This window comes from Saimiri boliviensis, chromosome 15 (genome assembly GCF_048565385.1).
Source record: "Saimiri boliviensis isolate mSaiBol1 chromosome 15, mSaiBol1.pri, whole genome shotgun sequence".
Classification (NCBI taxonomy): Eukaryota; Metazoa; Chordata; class Mammalia; order Primates; family Cebidae; genus Saimiri; species Saimiri boliviensis.
Window position 1 is genome coordinate 28,062,252 of NC_133463.1, and position 14,563 is coordinate 28,076,814.

A 14,563-nucleotide genomic window follows, 5' to 3' on the forward strand; every position below is an offset into this window, starting at 1 on the left:
TTTTTTTGGTTGCAGTTTCTTTTGAGGAGTTAGTAATAAATTCTTTCCCAAGGCCGATGTCCAGAATGGTGTTTCCTGTGTTTTCTTCTGGGATTCCTACAGTTTGAGATCTGTTTAAATCTTCCATCTTGAGTTAATTTTGAAAGGTAGGGGTCCAGTTTCATTCTTTTGCATATGGCTAGCCAGCTATCCCAGCACCATTTATTGAATTAAGGAGTTCTTTCCCTATTGCTTTTGTCAATTTTGTTGAAGATCAGATGGCTGTAGGTGTGCAGCTTTATTTCTGGATTCTCTGTTCACTTCCATTGGTCTATGTGTCTGTTTTGGTACCAGTACCATGATTTTTTGGTTACAGTAGCCTTATAGTATAGTTTGAAGTTGGGTAATGTGCTATCTCTGACTTTGTTCCTTTGACTTAGGATTGCCTTGGCTATTCAGGCCCTTTTTTGTTTCCATATAAATTTTAGAATAGTTTTTTTTTTTTTGAGACGGAGTTTCACTCTAGTTACCCAGGCTGGAGTACAATGGCGTGATTTTGGCTCACCGCAACCTCCGTCTCCTGGGTTCAAGCAATTCTCCTGTCTCAGCCTCCCGAGTAGCTGGGACTACAGGCACGCACAACCATGCCCAGCTAATTTTTGTATTTTTAGTAGAGACGGGGTTTCTCCATGTTGACCAGGATGGTCTCGGTCTCTTGACCTCATCATCCAACCATCTCGGCCTCCCAAAGTGCTGTGATTATAGGCGTGAGTAGAATAGTTTTTTCTAGTTTTGTCAAAAATGATGTCAGTAGGAATAGTGTTGAATCTGTAGATTGCTTTGGGCAGTAAGGCCATTTTAATGTTGTTGATTTTTCCACTTCATTAATGTGAAATGTTTTTCTATATATTTGGGTCATCTCTGATTTCTTTCAGCAGTGTTTGGTAGTTCTGCTTGTAGAGATCCTTCACCTCCTTGGTTAGATGTATTCCTAGGTATTTTATTTCATTTTTTTGTGGGCATTGTAAATGGGATTACGTTTTTGACTTGGCTCTCAGCTGGAACATTATTGGTGTATAGAAATGCTACTGTTGTTTGTCCATTGATTTTGTATCCTGAAACTTTACTGAAATAGTTTATCAGTTCCAGAAGCCTTTGGTGGCGTCTTTAAGGTTTTCTAGGTATAGAACTATATTGTCCCTGAAGAGATACTGTTTGCTTTCTCCTTTTTCTATTTGGATGCCTTTTATTTCTTTCTCTTGCCTTATTGTTCTGGATAGGACTTTCAGTATTGTGTTGAATAGGAGTGCTAAGAGTGGGCATCCTTTTCTTATTCCACTTCTCAAGGGGAATGCTTCCATTTTTTGCCCATTTAGTATGATGTTGGCTGTGGGGTTGTCATAGATGGCTCTTATTATTTTGAGGTATGTTCCTTTGATGTGTAGTTTGTTCAGAGTTTTTATCCTGAAGGGATGTTGGATTTTATTGAAGGCTTTTTCCATGTCTATTTAGATGATCATATAATTTTTTATTTTAAATTCTGTTTATGTGGTGAATCACATTTATTGATTCGTGTATGTTGAACCAACCTTGCATCCCAGGAGTGAAACTTACTTGACCATGGTGAATTAAGTTTTTGATGTGCTGCTGGATTTGGTTTACTAGTATTTTATTGAGGATTTTTGTGCCTGTGTTCATCAGGAATATTGGTTGTATAGTTTTCTTTTATTTGTGTGTCTTTGCCAGGTTTTGGTATCAGGGTGATGCATCCTTTGAATGAATTGCAGAGAGTTCCTCCTCGATTTCTGGAAGAGTTTCAGAAGGATTGATACCAGCCCTTCTTTGTACATCTGTTAGAATTCAGCTGTAAATCTATGTGGTCCAGGGATTTTTTTGGTTGACAGGTTTTTTTTTAATTGATTCAATTTCAGAATTCAACATTGATGTGTGCTCAGGGTTTCTATTTCTTCCTGATTCAATCTTGGGAGATTGTAGGTTTCCAGGAATTTATCCATTTACTCTAGGTTTTCTAGTTTGTGTAAATAGGAGTGTTCATAATTGTCCCTAAGGAACTTTTGTATTTCTGTAATATTGGTTGCTTGTCACCTTTGTCATTTCTGATTGTGCTTATTTGGATCTTTTCTCTTTTTTTTTCTTTTGTTAAACTAGGTTGCAGTCTATCAGTCTTGTTTTTCCTCTTAGAAAACCAACTTTTTTTCATTGATCCTTCGTATGGATTTTTTGGTCTTAATTTGATTTAGTTCTCCTTTGTTTTTATTTCTTTTCTTCTGCTATCTTTGTGGTTAGTTTGTTACTTGTTTCTAGTTCCTCTAGATGTAGTGATAGATTGATTTGAGATCTTTCTGATTTTTTGAGGTAGGTGTTTAGTGCTGTAAACTTGCCTCTTTATACTTATTTGCTGCTTTCCAGAGATTTTGTTGCTCTGTTTTCATTTATTTCAAAGAATTTTTTGATTTCTGCCTTCATGTCGTTGTTTACCCAAAAGTCATTCAAGAGTAAGTTGTTTAATTTCCATGTAATTGTGTGGTTTTGAGAGATCTTCATGGTATTGATTTTTATTTTTATTCCACTGTGGTCTGAGAGTATGGTTGGTATGATTTTGATTTTTTTTAAATTCATTGAGATATGTTTTGTGGCTGAGCATATGGTTGATCTTGTATCTTCCATGTGTAGACGAGAAGAGTATATGTTCAGTGGTTGATGGATGGAGTGGTCTGCAAATGTCTATTAGGTCCAATTCATCATGTGTCAAATTTAAGTTCAGAATTTTTTTGTTTTCTGTCTCAGTGATCAGGCTAATGCTGTCAATGGGCTTTTGAGGTCTCCCACCATTATGTATAGTTGATTAAATATTTTTCTAGGCCTAGAAGTATTTGTTTGTTTGTTTGTTTTGATATAAGGTCTCCGATTGCCCAAACTGGAGTGCAGTGGTGCAATTTTGACTCTGACCTCCCATGTTCAGGTGACTCTCCCACCTCAGCTTCCTGAGTAGCTAGGACTACAGGCTTGTGCCACCATGCCTGGGTAATTTTTTGTATTTTTAGTAGACCTGGGGTTTCTCCATGTTGCGCAGGCTGATCTCGAACTCCTGGACTCAAGCAGTTGGCTTGCCTCAGCCTCCTGCAGGGTCTTATTTTTATTTAAAAAATTTTTTTTATTTCCATAGTTTATTGGGAAACAAGTGGTGTTTGGTTACATAAGTAAGTTCTTCAGTGGTGATTTGTGAGATTTTTGTGCACCCATTACCCAAGCAGTATACATTGTACCCAATTTGTGATCTTTTATCCCTTATGCCGTTTCCCTCTGAGTCCCCAGAGTCCATTGTGGCATTCTTATACCTTTACATCCTCATAGCTTAGCTCCCACGTATCGGTGAGAACATGTTTGTTTTTCTATTTCTGAGTTATTTCACAAATAATAATAGTCTCCAGTCTCCTCCAGGTTGCTGCAAATGCCATTAATTAATTCCTTTTTATGGCTTAATATTTCATCATGTGTATTTACATACATACATACATACATATATATATTTAATAAACACATATACAGTTTCTTTATCCAGTTGTTGATTGATGGGCATTTGGGTTGGTTCCACATTTTTGCAATTGTGAAGTGTGCTACTATAAACATGTGTGTGCAAGTATCTTTTTCACATAATGACTTATTTTTCTTCTGAGTAGATACCTAGGAGTGGGATTGCTGGATCAAATGGTAGCTCTACTTTTAATTCTTTTAAGGAATCTCCACACTGTTTTCCATAGTGGTTGTACTAGTTATATTCCTAGCAGCAGTGTAGAAGTGTTCCCTCCTCATCCATGCCAACATCTGTTATTTTTGATTATGGCCATTCTGCAGAAGTAAGGTGGTATTGTGTTTCGGTTTTGATTTGCATTTCTTGATCATTAGTGATGTTGAGCATTTTTTCATGTTTGTTGACCATTTGTGTATATTGTTTTGAGAATTGTCTATTCGTGTCCTTAGCCCATTTTTTGATGGGATTGTTTTTGTTTCTTGCTATTTTGTTTGTGTTGTTTGTAGATTCTGAATATTAGTTCTTTGTCAGATGTATAGATTGTGAAGATTTTTCTCCCACTCTGTGGGTTTTCTGTTTACTCTGCTAACTATTCCTTTTGTCTTACAAAAGCTCTTTAATTAAGTCCCAGCTATTTATCTTTGTTTTTACTGCATTTGCTTTTGGGCTCTTTGTCATTAAATCCTTGCCTAAGCCAATGTCTATAAGGGTTTTTCTAATGTTATCTTCCAGAATTTTTTAGTTTCAGGTCTTAGATTGCTAATAATTTGTAGGTTTGGTCGCTTTACATAATCCTGTATTTGTTAAAGACTTTGTTTAATTTTAAAAGTTCTTTTTCTTCTATTTTTGTGTGATTCGGTTAGTTCAAAAGATCAGACTTCATCTCTTTCTTCCTTTTTTCCTTTTGTTCGCCTGTTTTGCAGTGATGTGATCATGGCTCATTGCAGCCTTGAACTTCCAGGCTCATGTGATCGATCCTTTCACTCCAAGCTCCCAAGTAGCTGGAACTACAGGTGCAAGCCACCATGCCCAGCTAATTTTAGATTTCTTTGTAAAGACGCAGTCTCTGTATGTTTTCCAGGATGGTCTCAAGCTCCTTGGCTCAAATAGTCTTCCTGCCTTAGCCTCCTAAAGCATTAGGATTATAGGCATGAGTCACCATGCCTGGCCTGAAATTCTTTCTTTTGCTTGGTCCAGTCTGTTGATAAAGCTTTCAGTTATATTTTGAAATTCCTCAAGTGACCCTTTCTTAATTCCAGAAGCTCTGATTGATTTCTTTTAAAGATGTTTACCTCTTCTTTTATTTCCTGAATTTCCTTTGAAGTTTCTTAGTATTGATTTCCAATCTTGTCTTGGATCTCTTTGAGCTTCCTTGCGACCCATTCTTTGAATTCTTTATGGTATTTCCGAGTTTCCTTTTTGGTTGGGAACCAAGCCAACCCAGAGCTAGTGTGATCCTTTTGTGGTGGCACTGCATTCAGATTTTTCATGGTACCAGAATTCTTGCACTGATATCTTCCCATTTGGAGACACTGGCACTGCTAATTCGTGTGATTATTTTCATAACGGTAGGATTTTTTCTGTCTTTCCTTAAAATGCTGTCTTTTTTTCTTCTCTTTTCCCCTTCTCCTTAGGGGGCGTGAATGGAAAGAATGCTGTGTAGAGTCTTTTGGCTTTGTTTTTATAGTCCTATGCACTTCAGTTGGCAGGTTTTACATTGGGCTGTGTAGTTTGGCCTACAAGCCAGTAGAAGGCACTTAGGGGTATGAGCCAGACGTTGCCAATGTGACTGGGTATATATTTGATCCTTGTTTACTGGGAGCAGCTTTCTGTTCCCTCAGGCAGTGGGCTGATTTGTGGAGTGTACAGTGGTCTGAGGGGGCAGAGGGCAAGATGTGCAGGGCTGGACTGGGCAGGTTCACCTCCAGGTCCTCCAGTGGTAAGCACAAGTATCAGTGCATAGGGAGAATCCAGTGGGTAGTCACCAAGCACCCAGAGATGTGCCTGGGTATGGAGTTGGGAGACCTCCTTGGCTCTCAGTTCTCTGCACAGGGATGGGAAGCAACTGAAACTCCTAATCCAGAAGAGTAGATGCTTTTGATGACTGGACATCTGCCTGGGCATGAAGCAGAAAGGGTCCCCCTTGTATCCCACCGAGGAGGGTTGGGGTGATGTAGGCTGCTGAACTAGGCAAGCAGGTGCTCTGAATGCATGGAGATCTGCCTGGGCATGAAGCAGGGAGGGCCTCCCTGTAGCTGGATCTCTTCATAGGAAGAGCGGCGTGGCCCAAGATGCCAATTTGGGCAAATAGGTACTTTGAATATCTGGAGATCTTCTTGGGCAGTGGAGCGGAAGGGCCCCACTGTACCACAATCCATATACAGAAGGATAGAGCAGTTCAGGCTGCTGATCCAGGTGAGGGGATGCCCTGAATGTCTGGAGATCTGAGTGTGAAGCAGAGAGGGCCTCCCTACACTAGGATCTCTGCACAGGAAGGGTGAGGCAGGTCAGGCTGCTGATGCTCTGAATGCCTGGAGATTTGCCTGGGCATGGAGCAGACACGGCCCCCCTGCATAGAATCTCTGCATAGGAAAAGTGGGCAACTCAATCTGCTAGTCCATGTGAGCAGGTGCATTAGATGCCTGGCTATCTGTCTCCATGTGGAGTGGAGAGGGCCCCAGTGTACCACAACCTATGCACAGGAAGGGTAAGGCAGCTCGGACTACAGATACAGGAGAGGGGGTGCTCTGAATACCTCTAAATCTGCCTGCATGTGGAGCAGAGAGGCTTCTGCTATGCCATGATCTATATCCATGAAGGGTGAGGTGGTTAAGTCTGCTTCTCCAGGCAAACAGGTGCTCCAAATGCCTGGATTTTTGCCAGGGAGTAGAGCAAAGAGGGCCCTGCTGCACTGTATTCTCAGGGGAACAGGCTGTGGCAACCAGCCATGACATACGCAGACCAGTTCCAGGTTGCCAAGCTTGTTCTGGCTCCAAGTCTGGTTGTCCAGGAGAAACTACAGCTGTAGCAGCTCTCCTCTCCTCCTAGACCTGCAGTGGAGGAGAGCACAATCCCAGCACCTTCTGCTGAGGCACTAACTACAGTCTGGCTGTGGAGACCCCTGTCCTGCTCCAGAGCCAGATACCTATGTGGTCATGCTGCTGGGTTTCCAAAGAATGGTTGACTTGTATGCACCCACATTTAAAATGGCGTCCTGCTCTCTTTCCTGGGTCTGGGAAAATGCCTGTAGCTTTTCCTAGTGTCTGCCCCTCACAGCACCTCCAAACCAGCCTGTTCCCAAGTTAGGTCCCGGGCTTGGAAGAAACAAAATGCTGTTTATTGACTCAGGTTGCTCAGATCCCCAGTGGAAAAGTGAGTCACAGAGGGAGGCTTTCTGACTGTCTTGTATACGTGGGCTTTCCTCACTTTTATCAACTGGATGTCATCGTAGTGGCTGTTTGTGTTTGTGTGTCTTCCTTGGATCTGGGGTGTCTGTAATGATTCTAGTGGATTCCTGTGTTTTCCGTCTTGAATTAAAGCTCTCAGAGTTGTCCTTTGTGTGCACTATTTTGTTGTTTCCAACTGAATGAGGCCCACTAAAAGCCTCTAATCTGCCATCTTGAATATAAAAAAGGATTTAGGATATTCCATTATCTTAATTGAGAAAGTAGTGGCAGAGTTTGGGAGGACTGACTCCAATTTTAAAAGTTCTGCTGTGGGTAAGATACATCAAACAGCACCCCATGCTATAGAGCAGGTGTCCCCAAACTACAGCCCGTGGGCTGCATGTGGCCCCCTGAGGCCATTTATCCATCCCCCGCCGCACTTCAGGAAGGGGCACCTCTTTCACTGGTGGTCAGTGAGAGGAGCACAGTATGTGGCGGCCCTCTAACGGTCTGAGGGACAGCAAACTGGCCCCGTGTAAAAAGTTTGGGGACGCCTGCTATAGAGAAATCTTTTGGGAAGGAAGAATTAATTGATGTAGCAAACTTCATTATTATCTTAAGAAATTTCCACAGCTACTACAACCTTTTGCTGCCACCACCCTGATCAGGCAGTAGCTGTTAACATACAGGCAAGACTCTCCACCAGCAAAAAGATTTTGACTCATTGTAGGCTCAGATGATCATTAGCATTTTTAGCAATAAAGTGCTTAAAATCTTTATTTTTAATTTTTATGGGTATATGGTAGGTGTATATATTGGGTGCATGAGATATTTTGATACAGGCATATAATGCATAATAATCATCAGGGCATAGTGGATATCCTTCACCTCAAACATGATTTTTAAATTATGTTCATTGTTTTTTCAGACATAATGCAATTGTGCACTTAATAGACTACAGTATAATATAAACATTTATATGCCTTGGGAGAAGAAACTTTTTGTGGTATTTGCTTTTTTGTGGTATTTGCTTTATTGTTGTCTGTAACTGAACCTGCAATATCTCTGAGATATGCCTATATGTCTTTTCTGTGACTACTTTTAGTATTCTCATAGATGTTCAGCAATTTGATCATAATGTATCTTGGTGTTCTCTCTCTCTCTCTCTCTCTCTCTCTCTCTCTCTCTCTCTCTGTCTGTTTTCATATTTGTTCAGTTTGATGCATCTGTGTGGGTTTATGGTTTACATAAAATTTGGAAAATGTTTCTCCTTATTTCCTCCTTCCTTTCCTTACTTTTCTTTTTTTTTTTTTTTTTTTCTTTCTTCTTTTTTTTTTTTTATTGCATTTTAGGTTTTGGGGTACATGTGATGGACATGCAAGATTGTTGCATAGGTACACACATGGCAGTGTGCTTTGCTGCCTTCCGTCCCCTCACCTGTATCTGTCATTTCTCCCCATGCTATCTCTTCCCACCTCCCCACCCCCCACCCCTCCCCCATTTCCCCCCAACAGACCCCAGTGTGTAGTGCTCCCCTCCCTGTGTCCATGTGTTCTCATTGTTCAACACCCGCCTATGAGCGAGAATATACGGTGTTTGATTTTCTGCTCTTGTGTCAGTTTGCTGAGAATGATGGTTTCCAGGTTCATCCATGTCCCTATAAAGGACGTGAACTCATCGTTTTTGGTGGCTGCATAATATTCCATGGTGTATATGTACCACATTTTCCCTATCCAGTCTATCATCGTTGGGCATTTGGGTTGGTTCCAGGTCTTTGCTATTGTAAACAGTGCTGCAATGAACATTCGTGTGCACGTGTCCTTGTAGTAGAATGATTTATAATCCTTTGGATATATACCGAGTAATGGGATTGCTGGGTCAAATGGGATTTCTATTTTTAGGTCCTTGAGGAATCGCCACACTGTCTTCCACAATGGTTGAATTAATTTACATTCCCACCAACAGTGTAAAAGTGTTCCTATTTCTCCACATCCTCTCCAGCATCTGTTGTTTCCCGATTTTTTAATAATCGCCATTCTAACTGGTGTGAGATGGTATCTCAATGTGGTTTTGATTTACATTTCTCTGATGACCAGTGATGATGAGCATTTTTTCATATGTTTGTTGGCCTCCTGTGTGTCTTCTTTTGTAAAGTATCTGTTCATATCCTTTGCCCATTTTTGAATGGGCTTGTTTGTTTTTTTCTTGTAGATCTGCTTTAGTTCTTTGTAAATTCTGGATATCAGCCCCTTGTCAGATGGGTAGACTGCAAAAATTTTTTCCCATTCTGTTGGTTGCCGATTCACTCTACTGACTGTTTCTTTTGCCGTGCAGAAGCTGTGGAGTTTGATTAGGTCCCATTTGTCTATTTTGGCTTTTGTTGCCATTGCTTTTGGCGTTTTGGTCATGAAGTCCTTGCCTACACCTATGTCCTGAATGGTTTTGCCTAGATTTTCTTCTAAGGTTTTTATGGTATTAGGTCTGATGTTTAAGTCTTTAATCCATCTGGAGTTAATTTTGGTGTAAGGTGTCAGGAAGGGGTCCTGTTTCTGCTTTCTGCACATGGCTAGCCAGTTTTCCCAACACCATTTATTAAACAGGGAGTCTTTCCCCCATTGCTTGTTTTTGTCCGGTTTGTCGAAGATCAGATGGTTGTGGGTATGTTGTATTTCCTCTGAGGCCTCTGTTCTGTTCCATTGGTCTATATCTCTGTTTTGGTACCAGTACCATGCTGTTTTGATTACTGTAGCCTTGTAGTATAGTTTGAAGTCCGGTAGTGTGATGCCTCCCGCTTTGTTCTTTTTGCTTAGAATTGACTTGGCTATGCGGGCTCTCTTTTGGTTCCATATGAAGTTTAAGGTGTTTTTTTCCAGTTCTGTGAAGAAGGTCATTGGTAGCTTGATGGGAATAGCGTTGAATCTGTAAATTACTTTGGGCAGTATGGCCATTTTCACGATGTTGATTCTTCCTAACCATGAACATGGAATGTTTCTCCATCTGTTTGTATCCTCTCTTATTTCGTTGAGCAATGGCTTGTAGTTCTCCTTGAAGAGGTCCTTTACGTTCCTTGTTAGTTGTATTCCTAGGTACTTTATTCTCTTTGTAGCAATTGTGAATGGCAGTTCGTTCTTGATTTGGCTCTCTTGAAGTCTATTACTGGTGTATAGGAATGCTTGTGATTTTTGCACGTTGATTTTGTATCCTGAGACTTTGCTGAAGTTGTTTATCAGTTTCAGGAGATTTTGGGCTGAGATGATGGGGTCTTCCAGATATACAATCATGTCATCTGCAAATAGAGACAATTTGATTTCCTCCTTTCCAATTTGGATACCCTTTATTTCTTTTTCTTGCCTGATTGCTCTGGCTAGAACTTCCAGTACTATATTGAATAGGAGTGGTGAGAGAGGGCATCCTTGTCTAGTGCCAGATTTCAAAGGGAATGCTTCCAGTTTTTGCCCATTCAGTATGATATTGGCTGTTGGTTTGTCGTAAATAGCTTTTATTGTTTTGAGATAAGTTCTGTCAATACCTAGTTTATTGAGGGTTTTTAGCATAAAGGGTTGTTGAATTTTGTCAAAAGCCTTCTCTGCATCAATCGAGATAATCATGTGGTTTTTGTCTTTGGTTCTGTTTATGTGGTGAATTACGTTTATGGACTTGCGTATGTTGAACCAGCCTTGCATCCCCGGGATGAATCCTACTTGATCATGGTGGATGAGCTTTTTGATATGCTGTTGCAATCGGTTTGCCAGTATTTTATTGAAGATTTTTGCATCTATGTTCATCATGGATATTGGCCTGAAATTTTCTTTTCTTGTTGAGTCTCTGCCGGGTTTTGGTATCAGGATAATGTTTGTCTCGTAAAATGATTTGGGAAGGATTCCCTCTTTTTGGATTGTCTGGAATAGTTTCAGAAGGAGTGGTATCAGCTCCTCCTTGTATGTCTGGTAGAATTCAGCTGTGAACCCATCTGGACCTGGGCTTTTTTTGGGTGGTAGGCTCTTTATTGCTGCCTCGACTTCAGACCATGTTATTGGTCTATTCAGGGTTTCGGCTTCTTCCAGGTTTAGGCTTGGGAGGTTGCAGGTGTCCAGGAATTTATCCATTTCTTCCAGGTTTACTAGTTTATGTGCATAGAGTTGTTTGTAATAATCTCTGATGATGGTTTGGATTTCTGTGGAATCTGTGGTGATATCCCCTTTATCGTTTTTTATTGCATCAATTTGGTTATTCTCTCTTTTCTTTTTTATTAATCTGGCTAGTGGTCTGTCTATTTTGTTGATCTTTTCAAAAAACCAGCTCCTGGATTTATTGATTTTTTGAAGAGTTTTTTGTGTCTCTATTTCCTTCAGTTCTGCTCTGATCTTAGTTATTTCCTGTCTTCTGCTAGGTTTTGAGTTTTTTTGATCTTGCTCCTCTAGCTCTTTCAATTTTGATGATAGGGTGTCAATTTTAGATCTCTCCTTTCTTCTCATGTGGGCACTCATTGCTATATATTTTCCTCTAGAGACTGCTTTAAATGTGTCCCAGAGATTCTGGTATGTTGTGTCTTCGTTCTCATTGGTTTCGAAGAACATCTTTATTTCTGCCTTCATTTCATTGTTTATCCAGTCAACATTCAAGAGCAAGTTGTTCAGTTTCCATGAAGCTGTGCAGTTCTGAGTTAGTTTCTGCATTCTGAGTTCTAACTCGATTGCACTGTGGTCTGAGAGACTGTTTGTTATGATTTCTGTTCTTTTGCATTTGCTGAGGAGTGATTTATTGCCAATTATGTGGTCAATTTTAGAGTAGGTGTGATGTGGTGCTGAGAAGAATGTATATTCTGTGGATTTGGGGTGGAGAGTTCTGTAAATGTCTATTAGGTTTGCTCGTTCCAGGTCTGTGTTCAGGTCCTGGATATCCTTGTTGATTTTCTGTCTGGTTGATCTGTCTAATATTGACAATGGGGTGTTAAAGTCTCCCACTATTATTGTGTGGGAGTCTAAGTCTCTTTGTAAGTCATTAAGAACTTGCCTTATGTATCTGGGTGCTCCTGTATTGGGTGCATATATATTTAGGATCGTTAGCTCTTCTTGTTGCAGTGATCCTTTTACCATTATGTAATGTCCTTCTTTGTCTCTTTTGATCTTTGTTGCTTTAAAGTCTATTTTATCAGAGATGAGAATTGTAACTCCTGCCTTTTTTTGCTCTCCATTTGCTTGGTAGATCTTCCTCCATCCCTTTATTTTGAGCCTTTGTGTATCCTTGCATGTGAGATGGGTTTCCTGGATACAGCACACTGATGGGTTTTGGCTTTTTATCCAATTTGCCAGTCTGTGTCTTTTGATTGGGGCATTTAGTCCATTAACATTTAGGGATAGTATTGTTATGTGTGAATTTGATGCTGTCATTTTGATGCTACCTGGCTGTTTTGTTGGTTAGTTGATGCAGATTCTTGATTGTGTTGCTGCTTTTTTACCATTTGGTGTGTTTTTGGAGTGGCTGGTACTGGTTGTTCCTTTATATGTGTAGAGCCTCTTTCAGGAGTTCTTGTAGAGCAGGTTTGGTGGTGATGAAATCTCTGAGTGCTTGCTTGTTCACAAAGGATTTTATTTTTCCTTCACTTATGAAGCTGAGTTTGGCTGGATAGGAGATTCTGGGTTGAAAGTTCTTTTCTTTAAGGATGTTGAATATTGGCCCCCAGTCTCTTCTGGCTTGTAGGGTTTCTGCTGAGAGATCTGCTGTAAGTCTAATGGGCTTCCCTTTGTGGGTAACCCGACCTTTCTCTCTGGCTGCCCTTAGCATTTTCTCTTTCATTTCAACCCTGGTGAATCTGACGATTATGTGCCTTGGGGTTGCTCTTCTTGAGGAATATCTCTGTGGTGTTCTCTGTATTTCCTGGATTTGAATATTGGTCTGCCTTGCTAGGTTGGGGAAGTTTTCCTGGATAATATCCTGAAGAGTATTTTCCAGCTTGGATTCATTCTCTTCATCACATTCAGGTACACCTATCAGACGTAGATTAGGTCTTTTCACATAGTCCCACATTTCTTGAAGATTTTGTTCATTCCTTTTTGCGCTTTTTTCTCTGTTCTTGCCTTCTCTTTTTATTTCATTGAGTTGATCTTCGACCTCTGATATCCTTTCTTCTGCTTGGTCAATTCGGCTGTTGAAGCTTGTGCATGCTTCACGAAGTTCTCTTGTTGCGTTTTTCAGCTCCATCAATTCATTTATTCTCCTCTCTATGCTGTCCATTCTCGTCAGCAGTTCGTCCAATCTTTTTTCAAGGTTCCTATTTTCTTTGCGATGGGTTAGAACATGTTCTTTTAGTTCATTGTAGTTTCTTACTACCCATCTTCTGAAGTCTGATTCTGTCATTTCATCACCCTCCTTCTCCATCCGGTCTGGTTCCCTTGCTTGTGAGGAGTTGTGATCACTTTTAGGAGGAGAGGTGTTCTGGTTTCGGGAGTTTTCATCCTTTTTACGCTGGTTTCTACCCATTTTTGTGGGTTTATCCACCTGTTGTCTGTCTCTGTCCCAGGGAGTTGGAGCTTTATGAGTTTCCGTTGCACTACTGCCTTTTTTGATTTTTTTTTTTCAGGTCGGACCCGCCCAGCTAGCAGCACGCCTAGCCTCTGCCTGCCCGCAGGGGCTTTGCTGAGCTGCTGTGGGCTCCGCCCAGCTGCCCTGAGCTCTTCCCTGTAGTCCTTTTTATATGGGCGTAGTTAGAACTGTCTCGGCAATGGTGGCCCCGCCTCTGTTATGGCGGACTCTCTCTGTTGTGGCAGGTTGCCTCGGCAACGGCGGGTTGCCTCGGCAACGGCAGCCTGCCTCTGTAGTGGTGGAGAGTCTCAGTAATGGCGGAAGCCCCTCCCCCATGGAGCCGGACCGTCCCGGTTCAGCTGTGCTTGGTTTGAAGGGCTCAACCCAGAGGGTTTCCAATTACTGTTTTTGTTTTCGTTGTTGTTGGGGGTGGAGGGGTGGGACCAACCGAGCCTGATCACCTGGCTCCCTGACTCAGAGTCTTTTCTTTTAAGTTGAACGACCCGGCGTTCCGGTCGCTTGTTGAAAAGGCACCGGGATCTCCCGTGCTGCGACTCACGGAGTCGGCTCGAACTGCGGCGCCGGCTCCTGGCGGATTTTTTGCCTAGGAATCTCCTGGCCTGGCTCGCTATTTCAGATGAATGGGCTATTCTGCTGTCTCAAGGCTCTGCTCGCCAGCTAAGAGGGCTCCCAGACCAGTGGCTTTTGTACGGAGAACCGCAGCAACAGGGAGTGGTCACAGCAGCCGCGCGGGCGGAATCAGCCCCGCGGGGGCCAAAACAGCCGCACCGGCTGGGACTGCGACGCTGGCGACCCCTCTGCCTGGGTATCTCCTGGTCTGTGTGCAATAAGAGTTCGTCTGGAAATGCGGCGTCCACTCACCCTCTGCACTTTCACTGGGAGCTGAAGTCCTGAGCTGTTCTTAGGCGGCCATCTTGAAAGTCGGATCTCCTTACTTTTCTTTACTTTCCATCCCATTTCTTTCTTTTTCTATGGAACTCAGGCTTTTTGTTTCTTTCTTTATTTAAATAACATTTTTTCCTTTTCAAATTTGTGTTGCACTGTCTAATCTGCTTTTAATCTTATTAAACAAAAATCTTATTTCAGATATTTTGTTTTATTT

The 14,563-nt window shown here is 41.5% G+C and overlaps 1 protein-coding gene across 1 annotated transcript in view; it reads left to right on the forward strand.

Annotated features, from left to right (window-relative positions):
• STK3 (serine/threonine kinase 3) overlaps positions 1-14,563 on the forward strand; it is a 352,673-nt gene that overhangs the window by 30,799 nt on the left and 307,311 nt on the right. The gene's annotated exons all lie outside the window — the stretch shown is intronic.